Raw genomic sequence first — 8,680 nt, 5'->3', positions numbered from 1 at the left:
GTGAGAAGGTATGGCCTGAGGGGATAAGCCGCATCTCCGAGCAGGTGGTAAGTGTTGTCTTCGCACAGTCTGGGAAGTTTCTTCGGAAGTGATGAAAGTTTGAAGATTCGAGAATCGTGAATTTTGCTGGAGCATCCAGTGAAGGTGTCTACAAACCGTCTTTTGTGGTCACAAACAGCTTGAAGAGTTAATGAAAGGTAATGATGCCTGTTGCAATAGGTGGAAGCGACCTTGTTGTCTGGGCACTGGATCTTGACATAAGAGCCGTCTATGCAGCCAATAACTCCTGGGATTCCAGACACCTGACAGGAATGAAGTGAAATAATGTTGAAGCCACTGACCCATGCAGAAACTCATTCTATTGCAAATGTATATCGGAATGTATAGGACAAATTTGTATTAAGAAATGTTAATACCAACCTTCTTAAATTCACTGGCCAGCTTTTCCATGTCGGAAGGAAACGTCACCACAGATGGGGCCAGGCTTACGAGGAAGTCAGCCACCCGTATAAGGATTCTGTGTACCGAACTCTCCGATAAATCAAAGCGGCTTGCCACTTCCCTCATGCTGGTTTTATTGGCGGCATACCTGTAAATAAATATTGAATGACATTATTTAGCACAGAACAATAGAATACCAGGCTGGAATGCAATGCTTCTGTTATGCAACTTATTAAAGCAAAATGGAATTCTGCTCTTTAGTTTTCACTATTTAAACGCGAGACTAAACACTCAAACGTTTGATATCCCAGTTGGTATAAATATAGTGCATATGGAGTTTCTGCGAACAGGAGCGGTGGTGTTACAAGAATGGTATACACATTAACAATGCTTACGCACTGATCCAATGGGCAAGCAATTATGCAGCAAGCGTGAAAGCACTTAACGAAGGAAAAGAACGGCCAACGCCATTCGTGCGCAACGCGAGCGGGACGCCAGGGAGGGAAAAAAATCTCTTGACCGGCCACTGCTTTACGGGTAGAACGCTGGTAGGCCGAAGCGGTCCCCTCATGGTGACAGACTCGGCCGTGGAGCGCTAGACCCTGGCCGGCGAGCAACTCATTCCCGACGAGGTGCAGTTCGCTTATCGCTCGCATCTTGGGTTCACCGTACAGCAATCTCCGCGATCAGGCAATAACGCAGTATTTTTAAGCCAACAACCAGCGCGAGAAAAGGGCACAACAAGCATAGTGCGTAAACTTGAGTGAACTCACCAGATGAAAGCCAACACGTGAGTTTCGGCAGATTTTGCCGGCACTCCGCCGTGATTGTTTGAGGGACACGCAGGTGAAGCAGCGAATCTTGCTATCAGTTGCTCCGCTACAGGCCGCGACAGCCGAAAGTGCCTGCGGAACTAGAGAACATAGGATCTCAGAAAAAGGCTTTTTTTCTTTTTGGTTGTAAACAAGAACCAACGAGTTGTACGGTACCTCGTCGTCCGAGTACTGCCCAACGACGTCCTCGACGAAGCCAACCACTTTAGGCCTCTTGGCAGGCAGGCGGAACATTTCATCAAATGCCCTTTTGTACACAGCGGCTTCACACTCGCTGTCCGTTTCAGACGAATCTTCACTGCTGGACTCGGAGCTTTCAGTGTCCGAGTCAGAACTGTCACTTCCATGAAGCAAAATTAGTGCCGCACGGCGCGAAGCAAGATTCCTGCCGTCCATTGCTGACTGGAAAGTCACCGGCTCGCCCGGCTCACCACGTTGTTACGACAGGAAGGAAGCGGCCGCAGTCGGTCGTGACAGGAAGCAGACGCGGGGGAAAAGAAAACGTCACGTGGGCTTCCGGCTAAATCCGCCGATTTCGGCGGATCAAGTTTCGCTGCTCCACGGAGCGATCCGGGATCTACGCCTGATCCCGATCTGCCATTGGAACATACAACTCGCGCTCCCATTTTGCCATTGGAATACGATTGATCCAAACCGAGCAGAAAAACTTGATCCGGATCTGCCATTGGAATTCAACATTAAACACCTCTCTCGTGGGGACCGCCAGCGCTCCGTTTCAAAGGAAACGCTCTTTAAATCTAGCGCTCTCATTGGACATCACTAAAGTCGTCAGTGGAGCGAGCTGGAGCAAGTTCATCGGCTTGAACAGCACAAGACTGAAACGCAGGATACAAAGACAATCACGCGCGCTGCATGTCACCTGCACTTACGTCCATTTTTGCATTGTGCGTGCTACAAAATGCTCCTTGGACAGCACTTCCCGTAGTACCACAAGAAGCTCGTCTTTCGGTAAGGGCTGCGCAAAATCTTTGGCCTCATGTCGAAAGTCCCTGAGAGTCGAAAGTCACTGAAAACAGATGACAGGAGCAAGCACGTAGCCAGGGTTTCATTTTTCCGGGAGGCTCCCTAGATAGTTTCTCGTAGCCCGAGAGCGGTGGGTGGGATGCTGTTCATCCCGTGCCCATGGAAAGTGCATTGCCGAAGGTATTTGGGAAGGTGCCTGGATACGAGCCTAACAATGCACCTGAAAGTGCCCTACCGATGCACGAACCAGGCCCATTACATTTCCTTGCCATGCACTGTGTCTTGCCCTCAATGACCTGCTTACCAATTCGCACCGATGATAGTGCCGCCGTGGTGGCTCAGTGGTTATGGTGCTCGGCTTGTGACCTGAAGGACGCGGGTTCGATCCCGGCCGCGGCGGCAGAATTTCGATGGATGCTAAATTTAGAGGCCCGTGTGCTGTGCGATGTCAGTGCACGTTAAACAACCCCAGGTGGTCGAAATTTCCGGAGCCCTTCACTACGGCGTCCCTCATAGCCTGAGTACCTTTGGGGCGTTAAACCACCATAAGCATAAGCATAAGCAATTCGCACCGATGAGGTCTTTACTCGAACATTGCCGTCCGCACGTAATTCTGCCTCTGGAAACAAACTTGTACCCGTTTTTTTTCGGACAAATGCCTGACAATAAGCTCATCTCTCCAGGTTGCATCTTTCTCGAGAACTCCAGCTTAACCTGAAACAGAAATCTGGGCTGTAGAAAGTGCGCTATGTGAGCCTCATGTCACAAAGGGCTGACGGATGTATTGGCGGCTTCAGTTCAGGTTTGTCACGGTTTCCGTCAAGCCTGTCACGGCGCATGCAGTGGACGCTCAGTGAGGTTGACAGTGTTCTGTCATCGAAGATCCTCGCGTTCCCCTGCTCGGCACTGAGAATACTGTCTAGGTGGGACCAACCCTAAAAAGTACCAATACACAGTGCAGATTGTGTACTGACTCTCTATGGACTATCTAAAGAACTTTTGTGACAGGGAAAGAGGATGCATTCTCTCTATAAAGCGGCCTGTGGAGCGTCGCGTGAGAAAAGACCCATGAACTCCTTTGAGCAGGCGTTATCTCGAGAAGAGGGGGGGGGGGGGGGGGGGGGGTGACTGGATGAGGGTCATATGCTTACCACTGCCACAGTCGTTCAACCTGGAGGTGATGGTAGTAAAGCTTTACTGGATGCACTGGGCGTGTTTTAGAGGAGACTGGAGGGTTTCATCGCTCCCTTGTCTGAGTGGTAGTCCTCATTCCGGGACACCATTGGCGGTATCCGCTGCCCGCGCTCTTTGAACCTGGAGGAGAGCAAAAGTGTTTCGAAGGTTTTGCTCACTACTAGTTGCGAGCGAATTTAAGGCGGCTGTGAGGCTCTCGCATCACACATTCGGAATAGGCGGCGTTCTGTGCGCAAAAGTGGCACGAAGAAAGCCGTGCCGAATTTAAGGCCCTAACCTCAAGGACCAATGCGCACCTTGAGGAAAGCGAGACCCTCTTCTTTTTTTTCTTCTAAACTCTCTTAGGGCCACACTGCCGACTTGTCCCAAAGCGCGCTCTGGCCTCAGCTCTCGCGCCGCAGTTCATACTGAGTGCTGTGGCATGCGAATAGGCGTCCACTGGTGGGGCTATTTTCTGGTGATGTTATGCAAGGTTCGTTACGACGCAAAGAGAAGCCCCAGTAGCCGAGAGAACTGTATGGGTTTCTGGGACAACCAGGGACACGGGCCTGCGAGTGTCTTTCATGACGATAGATAGGCCACATCGCCAGGAATGCGTGTTGCGGCTCCAGTCATTCCAAGTAACGAGGCAGCCCTAATCTAGAGGAAAGAAAATAGATAAGCTTTCCCAGTAAATAAATGCTTACAGAAAAATAATTTCCATAACATTTTGAATTCCCCTCATGTAATGTCCCGCCAGGGACCCTCGAGGTTCAAAATAAATGCGTAAAAAATTCTATGTTTCCAACTGTATTGTAGACTGATACAATTTGTTAAAGCCAAATCCTGTACGAGGTTTTTAAAATGTATACAGTCTCCTAATTTTTAATCACGTGTTTTCTTCTGTGTAATGATATCCAATGCATTAATTATTATGCACTGGCTTACGGCGTGGCATTCGCTTACGGCCGGTGAATAATTTGCAATAGAATTTCTTCTCTCATGCTGTTCTGGTTTTCGGTTTCAACAGCCGAACAGTGGCTGTGATGTTAGTGTTTAGTATATCTGAAATGAGGCGTGAAAAACTGCGAAGTAATAGCTTGTTCGTCATTTTCATTCATTCTATTGCTTAGCATAGCCTGCCTAAAGAGCCGGAACGGCAGCAAATGATGAAGCGGCGATTATATCGTAGATTTTTTTCTGCGTCACGAGACCTATCCTAGCCTTTGACAACAAAACTCTTGTTCGGCTCTTGATACCAAGACCAGAACAGCATGAGAGAACATTATTCACTTATAAACTATTTACCTGGCATTCGTGGTAATTCATGTATAGTAATAACTTAACGCATAATTAGAGAAAAGAAAACATGCTACCAAAATTTTGTTTCTGTAATCCCTTAAAAAGAACTGCAACTGTGTAAAGTATGTCATGAAATTACGGCGAAAATTAAGTTTTTGTCTCATGTTGTAAGAATCGAGCACTGTAACACTCAAGAAGCACAGCATTACAATTTTAATTTAGCATTTAAAATCGCTTAAAACAGGCTGGAACGACATGTTGCGGTGAAAGCTCCCTAGCAGTCCCTAATATCGGGGTGCACTGCCACGGGACCATATGTCGGTAAATTATTATTGTTAATTGTATAGCGTTATGTTTTCCTAAAGAAGTTTTCATGGCATCTTTCTTATATGTCGCTTACGCACTCTCCAGCGCGGCCTTCGATGAAAACCAACGCTCAATTCGCATCGCCGATGGGGTGCTTCAATATTTTGCTACGAGATGGCGCCACAGTGTTATGCATTTCTAGGTTGAAGCGGAGTGGTAGTCACGGTCCGCTAGATCTGTCGTCGAGGGGGCGTGCTTCACAGTGCCTTAACAGCGTTTAATTTGGGCGTGGGAACTAACATGACCGTTGCGCCGTTCAAACCTGTCTAATTATGACCTGACAGATGGAACTGTATTAGTGTTAGTTTGTCTATATTTTGCAGGCGTGAAATCGCTGTAGGCGCGCGGAACGCAAAAGGCTCCTGTGTACTGCGCGATACCGGTGCAGGTTAAAGAGCGCCGGGTGGTCGAAATTTTCCTGAGCTCTTCATTCCAGCGCCTCTTTCTCCCTTCCTTCTTTCACTCCCTTCTTAATCCCTTGCCGCTGGGCTCACGGCCACGGCTCACGGGGCAGTTCGGGTGTCCACCAAGAGTGGGAATTACCGCGTCCTTCCCTTCCTTCAAAGCTGGTTTTCATTTTCAGTCGCCGTGGTAGCATGAGTGGTTATGGCGCACGGCTGCTTACTGCTGACACCTAGTTACTGATCAATTCGCTCTCGCACTACCATAAGCTTGCCGTCCCGGTTTCAGCTGGTAGAGCGACTGCTCCGGTGAAGCGGTAAACCCGAGTTTGAACCCCGGACCAGCACGAATTTTTCTTTAACTGCGAAGTTTCTGAGAAAGCTGTAAAGCTTTCCTCTGTAGCCGTGTGACTGCGCTTGGGTGGATGCCAATGAGTAATTACTCCCTTATTACTGACCAGAAAGACGCGGGTTCGATCCCGGCCTCGTCGCTCGCATTCGACGGAGCTCGCATTCATTTCTCTGAGCATGGTTTCCAGCATCGGGATACATACAGTACAATATGCAATACGTTAATGCGAAAAAAAATTCACGTGATACATAAAAATTGTCGTACACAAGGATAGAAAAATTTTCTATCTAAAAATCTTCTGCAGCGCTTCTAACAAAACCGTTGCGGAATCGGTCACCTTGGACACTCAAGTTTCATTGCGCCGAAAAAAATTGGCTTCTTTCAAATTCTGTGGCCGGTTCCTTTCATACTTTGAGGCTGAGGCGCCCCATGACTGCAACAGTGTGAACCAGCTGGCAGCATGGCCGTTCGAGTTTCAGCTTATTCATGACTTGTAGCTATTAGTTTGGTGTAAAGGAAAACATAAATGTACTTTGAACCTAATTTTTGCGAAAGTCTTACCCTCGGAGTAACACATGCAGCGCCTGTAGTGAAGGGAAATCAACGTCTTGCTTATCCTGAATCACGACAGATACCTCTCTTTTCAAGTTCAAACCAGCCGACACAGCTTAGTTGCGATTAGATTGCCTTCATCAACAGTGGCAAACATCCGGAGCTCGCTGATAATGCCATTTGCGGGACTCCTCATAGGTCCCATTTATTCCTGGCTGGAGTCCGCGCACAAAGGCACCCTAGCAGTTTAAAAGTCTGTCGCGCCACTTGTGACGCTAGAAATGAACAGCTTACTGCCGGATGCAACTCAAGAACGAATTGGCTGTTACCCTTCAAAGGACCCCATTCCAGCCAATGGCTTCGGTCGATTCTCAGGATTCTTCTAGTGTGACAATGCTGGGAGAGGCATATAAAAGGGGGTAGTCGCCTCTCTACATTGTCATGCCGCTTCCTGCATTGCCACGCTATATATATAGCAGGTTTGCGGGAATTGACCGAAGCCATTGGGTGGATGGGGGTCCTCTGACAGAGAAAAGCCCCTTCGTTCTTGAGTTGTATCCGACTATAGCTTTGCCAAATGGGCGAACATAAAGAAAAATAAAAGCTGTAGGACGCCACCGACAGCCCAACTCATAGGCGGCGCCACCATCTGTATACGTCCGCGAAGTGGCCGCACGGAATAAAGAATAGGTTTCGAAGCGCGCAGTAGCGCGGCTTGTGTCATGGAAACGTCACATCAGAAAGCGAAGTGTACCACAACAATTTTTGGCATTCGCGTCCCACCGCAGTCTGTTTGTACTCAAACGCATATCCTGTCCTCAGAGATGACTAGTAAAAACCTTTAGCCCTAAGGGCACCCAAGCTTTCTGGGTGGAACGTCTGGAAAGTATTCACTTATTCCGACGCATTCGCAGTTGATAGGAAGCGTTGTGAAACGCAGCTAAATTGCGTACGCTTAAAAGCAGTTCACGTGTGTCTTCCAGTTTCATTGCTTTTTGTTGGTGAGCCGTATACGAGTACGACGTGCAAGAAACTACTGCTTTTACGGTTGTTGCTTAGAGCTGAATTTCTATCTTTGAAGGAAGACCTGACATCGGGGGAGGAAGGCATGCGGCTAGAAATATTGTACAGAATGGGTGCGCATAGCTAAGCTGCAGAATTCCTGCAGCGAGACGCAGATGAGCAGCCCTTATCGTCATTTTGACTTCTACAAAATCGAACCGCGAGTAGGCTGCGCAGTACTAGATAAGGTGACCTGAAATGCGGAACGACTGCTAAAGACTACCGCTGGCTGCGATGCAGCGTGGATAAGAACTGACAACGAGACATGCGCCCGCACGACGGTATGTTTCCTTACTATTGGAAAGGCCGCCGGTCAGGGGCTACGATGCTTGCGAAGGCCCATATGCGAAAATAAGCGGTAGAAGAAAAGTGTAATAATTTTTTTTATATTAGAAAGCGCTAAGGGACGGATTGCAGGAACGATACGATTAGACGAAGCAAGGGCCCACCCCTCTGCTAGCCGAACAGCGATTACGCCGATGCATCCACTCTACTGCCGGTGCTGATCTCCGTTATTGTTTGAGTGGTTTCGGTTGTCGGCACGTCATTTCAGGTTGTCTTTTCCCTGGCTGTACGTGTGAGAGTGCACAGCTGCATTGGCACCACCGCGAAGGGTGAGCTTCTTTGCTACTAATACCCGTGCTACACGGGCGCTTCGAATGCCTTCCAACCGAATGTCATTCGGCCCGACTGCCGAACTTACGTTGCTACACGAAGTTTTTCGACGGCATTCGGTTCAGATGCCATTCGAGTCGACGGAGCTCCGCGGAGACATTCCAGATTTTGGAATGCCTTCGAAACGCGGACACAGCCCGAACCGGCCAATAGGCGTTGCCGCCGCCATCGCTTCGCACCGCCCACAGCCGCGCGTCTGCTTTCGGCTCTGTGGCTGTTCATTTTGATACCCGCTGCTCGCTTTTTCCTGCTCTTTGCTTAGCAAATAGCTCGTGTTCTGTCTACGTAAGTGTTTGAAGGTAATAGTACACCAATGAACATTTACCGCATGGGTATGAAATTTCTCCAGCAGTGTGTCGATGACGACGGCTGCACTCATAATGTTGTTTGAAGCGCTGCATACGAACAGCTAGGGCTCGTTTTCATGACATAAAACGCATTCCGCGCTTTAGTTCTATTGAATAATCTCATCTTTTTTGTGCTGGTTGTACCCGTGGCTTGTTAAGGCAGTGCGACAATCTGTGGGAGGAAGCGCCGAT

The sequence above is a fragment of the Amblyomma americanum genome, chromosome 6 (genome assembly GCF_052857255.1).
Source record: "Amblyomma americanum isolate KBUSLIRL-KWMA chromosome 6, ASM5285725v1, whole genome shotgun sequence".
In the NCBI taxonomy this organism is placed as follows: Eukaryota; Metazoa; Arthropoda; class Arachnida; order Ixodida; family Ixodidae; genus Amblyomma; species Amblyomma americanum.
The sequence above is the reverse complement of the archived record's forward strand: the minus strand, read 5'-3'. Positions refer to the sequence as shown.